The sequence below is a fragment of the Lactuca serriola genome, chromosome 1, assembly GCF_051521515.1.
Source record: "Lactuca serriola cultivar US96UC23 chromosome 1, Lser_US96UC23_V15, whole genome shotgun sequence".
NCBI lineage: Eukaryota > Viridiplantae > Streptophyta > Magnoliopsida > Asterales > Asteraceae > Lactuca > Lactuca serriola.
This window is the reverse complement of record NC_136408.1, coordinates 194867628-194873627: the sequence shown is the minus strand read 5'-3', so window position 1 is coordinate 194873627 and position 6000 is coordinate 194867628.

Genomic DNA, 6000 nt, shown 5'->3' with positions numbered 1-6000 from the left:
TTTACCCTTAACTCAATCTGGCCCATGACTAAGGCCCAAAACCATAATATGAAGGGCCCAACACTAGGTAAGCTTCTCAAGCCCACTAGTGTGCCACTAATGGCCCAATTTGCTACATTGGGCCCAATCCCTTAATGGGCCTCACCCGAAGCCCAAAATATATTCCTTGGTCCACATAATATGATTTCTGATAGCCCACTAAGTCCCAAATACCCAAACATGCCCCAAACCACGGCTCAACATTCATGATCCATACAGACAGAGTACGCGGGGCGTACCCCTCCAATGTACGCTAAGCGTACATGCAGAATGGTGAGTACGTTGGGCATACATCACTCTAGGATCCATAAAGTCTCAAAATTTATTATTTGGGACGTCCATAAAGCTCTTAACTCAAGGTCTTAATCCCTTAAGACCCACCTACATCATACATGAGACAACCAAAGCCATTGGGACCTCATTTTTCTCACTGAAACCTCTCTTAAGGTCTGAAAGGACAGCTAATCTCAACCAACTCACATCATGCATCACTTTGGGGTTTGTGGGACAAGAAATGATGTCAAAGCTTCATAACACCAAGATCTACACAAAATAAATGTCAAGCAAGAGACTTTATACCTCAAAATGGATCCAAAAGATGCCTTCCCAGATCTACGAGCTCCAGCCACCCAACTCCTCCCTTGACAACTTCCACTGTTCCTCTTCCATGCTTAAACCACCAAGATGAGCTTTCCAAAGCCAACATCTCTAAAAATGGAGGTTGGAACGTTCTAGGGTTTCTTCTAAGGTTAGGGAGGCTGATATGGGGGCTAGGGTTGAAGCCATTATGTTCTATATATATTGGTTGGCCCTAAGATTAGGGTTTAATGACTATGAGTGTACGCCGGGCGTACCTCTAGTACGCTGGGCGTACACGTCCTTGCACCCGCGACCACTTACCCAGTTACGTTAGGCGTAACCTAGCCTATGCTAGGCGTACCCACGCGTGTCCCATTCTCATACATGGCCTTCCTCATTAACTTTTCCCATTAAGGGCTATAAATGTCAATATCTTCAAAGTGTCATAACTCCTTTATTCTAAGCCCATTCCCGACGAACATTATATCCACGCGAAGGTGGCGAGAAGCCCTATGCTTCTATCAACATACCCCGGTCCGACACCTCCTCGAATGAAACTCATTTGCCCACAAAGACCGAAACGCCCTTACTCTTGATCTCGGAAACTCATAAATAAGTATTTTTAGAATGGGGCGTTACAATTCTCCCCCACTTAAATTAGGCTTCGTCCTCGAAGCCTAAAGCAACACAAACTCCTAGATGATGCTCCTACAATGCATCCATTGATCTCAAACCGGCTCAGATTCCCTCAAACACAGGTATCGACTCTCTAAATCCATCTCTTCCCTTGCAAGCTCCCGATCCGGCAACCGGCTTCTTTTCTCTGACGAAAACGTGCGTCTACTAAGTGCTACCTGAAGACACTAACTTACTTCTGTCCCACGCATTCATTCGCAACTTGCGAAACTAGATACCACAACACCCACTGAGCCCTTGCCATGGAACTAATCCGACTTCCTTCGCCCAAAATGGGCGATAACCTTGGTAACTTGCAACTTGGAACGAATCCTGTTCCATCCTCGGGTCCTACCCCTTACGCTCTGATAGGATACTACATCCCTCAGCACCAGTCCAGACTAATCGCGAGTCTATTAACTTACTGTCTCACCTTCCTCTGTCCCAATCTCCAATCGGGACTCCCTCACCTTCTCCTCTTCCAAGGAGACCGAACACATACATGCGCATTATCCAACATTGCCACAACGACCATCTTAAAAGGCATTCAACCCGTATGTATTTCCATAAATATGGTACAATCCTAGTGCTTACTACCAATAACCGAAGCATCTTCGCTCATCCTTTTACTCTGCATGCCTTCCTCTCAGAGGACCCACACTCCTTCAGGAGCTACACACCCTTCTTTTCCTGGAAGTCTACTCAACAACCCTTACCGCACCTATACGTGCCACAGAGCTAAACTCCACTCTACACTATCCATGTAGAGCAACCGTTATTCTCTATCTCCCATATACTCTGAATCTGATAACATAACTAACAAGGCCCACACACGGCCTCTAGCCATCTCCATCATCATGATCAATACTTGGGGCCAGACCATATCGATTACTATTTCATGGCGACATATTTACTCATTCTCCTTATATCGATCCACTATCACATACAGAGTCTTCAGCATGACTGGACTGCCTTTCCAGGCCTTCAGCCAAACTGGTACGCCTTCCGGCCGGACCAGTACGCCTCCGGCCTGACTGGTTCGCCTTCCGGCCTTCAGTCTCCCCGGTCCGCTCAAAATATCCATACATCATCCCGAGCTATTCCTCCTGGGAATCTCTCCCATGCATACTGTTCTAGCCCTCTTGTGGTTCTGAACTCCAACTCCATTCCATATACCCAGATCCCGGCCTAATCCTAAGCCTCACAACAACCAATCACCTTATCCAGAATCCTTGGTCTGTACTCCGCCCCATTGATCTGTCACTTACTCATACCAGCCCACACTCTTGGCTGACTAAAACACTGTTGGATCCCCCAACAGCTAATCAAACTCTAACGCTTATCGATCCTACTAAGAATTTTCCAATCCTACCCACTTAGAGCACTGACTTCCAACCACTGGTGACCCAACCGACATCACTTAAACAACCCTGCTCAACATATTCCCCTCATCCATGAACTGATTCCCCCTAAAACGACCACCTCCACAAAATCACTCCCGCGGCATCGAACATCTCGAACTCTAAGGGATTTCGATGATCCGCTGAACACTTCTCAAATCGCAATTCCTATATCCGGCAACAAGACCATACAACCAATTTCTGACCACCAATCCCTTGGACGATAACCACATACAACTCCTGACTACTATCACTTTCAACCAACCCAAGAAACGCGTAGAATGGCGAATAAAATGCAACACCACAAAATAACCAGATAACCAGACAACGACGAAACGAAAACATTCCCGTAACCGCATCCAGCTCTACCCTGACCTCCTCCACTGTAATCTGAAAAGCTCGACCCTGAGCCCTCGGGGGCTCCGCTCCACCCAGGCCCCTGCCTGTAATCCTCAAAGCGGCCGGTGCTGGAGCCTGCACCGGTCTAGCAACAAGTTGTGAACAATTGGCTCTCATGTGGCCAACCTGATGGCATTGATAACAAATCCTCATATACTGAATCGGGGCTGACTGACAGCAATCCCTCGTATAATACCCCACTCTCCCGCACTTGTGGCACGCACCACAGGACCTACAAACTCCGGTATGACCCTTCCCGCACTTCTCACAAATACGGCTGCTCTGACTGTCCAACCAGGAATCAACGGTCTTGTACCGTTTCAGCGCCGACTGTGGCTGCACCGGGGCCTGCCTCTGCTCTCTCAACTGTAAGTCAATATCCAACTCACGCCGTCGGGCGGCCTCCTACAACTCCAGCAAGGTCTCGCACCTCAGCGTAGACACAAACTGCCTGATATCCTTCTTAAGCATACTTAGATATCGGAGCATCTGACTCTGCTCCGAAACAAACTCAGGGCAAAACATCGCCCTCTCAGTGAACATCCTGGTGATCTCCGTCACCGACTCCGAATCCTGCTCCAGTTCCAAGAACTCCTGAGCCAACCTCTCCCTCTCAACCCGTGGAACATAACGGGTACTGAACATCTTCCGGAACTGATCCCATGTAACCGTAGCCTGCTGCACATCAGAATACGATCCCATAGTCAGCCTCCACTAATCCTTTGCCCCGAGCCTTAAAAGGTTCAGAGCACACCTCACCCTCTGATCCACAGGACATGAACATGTGAAGAAACAACCCTCCACGTCTGACAACCACCTCATAGCAATGACTGAATCCTCAACTCCATCAAAAGTAGGGGGCTTCGTATCATCGAAGTCCCGATACTGAAAAACCTGACCGACCCCTCCACCTGTCACTGCTACATCCGCTATAGCTTCCGCAGCAGCCGTATCTGCAAGAGCCGCATAGTGCTCATCAAAATACTCAACCATGGCGGTCTTGATCAACCCAACCATCTCCGGCAAATCAGCCCAGAACATAGCAGCAACCTCATCATGCAGGATCTCATGAATCCTGATATCCAACTCATCTATGCTCATCTGACCAATGACCTCAGGTGGCGTTGATCCACCCTGAACACCCTTTCCTGATCCAGACCCATCCCCGGCATGCCTCGAAACCATCATACTGGAAATACACTGCCAGAAAATCAGACGCTTCCCCAATAACCCAGGAACCAACTCCCAACCCGACCCTAGTGGTTGTGACTTCCTTGATATGCGTATGGGTCATGTGCTTTCAGTAGTACAGGCCCATACTACCTTCCACACCTACCCATATTTATATCAAGCATCACCACAACACCCTAGAGATGAACATGCATAACAAGCACTCAACCCTCACTCCTAGAGGAACACTGGAAATCTCGTACAAAAAGAAACCCTAGGCTAGCAGGCATCATAAATCAGGCAACTCTATCGTGCAATTTGTAGCACCTGGTTCCTGGTACGAAAAATGTATCTAAGTATTTTATATTTTTAGCCTTGGACTCGGCAAGTTTGAGGCCCGACTCGCCGAGTAGAGACGAAATCCGGAACACGTTTATGTTGGCGACTCGGCGAGTCCATATTCTGGACTCGGCGTGTCCCCGCTGTCTGATGAAAACCTAAATTTCAAGGGTTTGCACCCTATTTAAACCCTCTTATCCACCCCTAAGCTCGCCCCCTTCACCCTTAGAGTCGTATACTTCGTTCAAGCCTTGTTCCTTGTGAGATTGAAGCATTTTAGTGTGTTTTCTTGAAGAATTGGAGAAGGAAGGAGAGTAGATCAAGAAGAGAAGAAGGAGGCCAGGCATATTTGGGTTATCTCATTGATTTCCTTGAGGTATATCTCAGGTTCCCTCTGTTTTCATGCTTAATGTCCCTTGTAGCTCCATGAAAGTCCTTCTTGAGCCTTTCCCAAAGCTTGTTTGTGTTTTAGGGTTCATAATAAGTTGTGTAGCCCCCTAGAACTAGGCATGATTGAGCTCCAGGAGCTTGGATCCACTGCCTTTATGGAGCCATATTGCATAAAAGCCCTAGATCTACTCTTTTGTTGCATTTTGAGCCCTAAAACCCTCATGGGTGTTTATTTACACATAAAGTTGGAAACTTTACGTGTTAATCAGGCCCTAGAAACCCAGATCTATGAATGGCATGAGCTGGATTCAAGAAGAATCGCGTGTATAATATTTTCATATGGCCGACTTGGCGAGTCGTTCATCTGACTCGGCGAGTTGAGTCGCGAGTCCCCGGGTTTTCCCTTTTTTCGTGTTGCGGGTTGGAGCAGTGAGTCATGGGGGTGTGACTCAGTGAGTCGGAAGCCATACTCACTCATGAAGTAACTCGGCGAGTCAATGCCATGACTCGGTGAGTTCAAGGCAATCTTCTTGCCTTAAGAACAGACTCGGCGAGTTGCTCATACAACTCGGCGAGTCCCAGCATAGAGTGTTCTTCGGATGAAGAAGAACTCGGTGAGTTGTTCATACAACTCGGCGAGTAGGATGAAGGACTATTGGCCTTTAGTTTTGAAGGAGAACTCGTCGAGTCAATTCCTAACTCGACGAGTAGAGACGGGACTATAGTCAGACAAAGGGATAGGGACTCGGCGAGTTGGCAGGCCAACTCGGCGAGTCGGGTCAACTGGAAGTTGACTTTGACTTTGGCTTTGACCTTGACTTTTGGTTTGATTAGGAGTAAATGGTCATTTTACCCTGAGGTCGATTAGCAGTATTTGACTGAGTGTTTTGTGGGAATTATAGCCGAAGGATTTTCGGGGCAGCAACAGCAGAAGACAGTCAGTTCCCACAGAGATCAGCAGCTACTTCGAGGTGAGTTACCTTCTAGTAGCGGTGGGTCTAAGGCCACA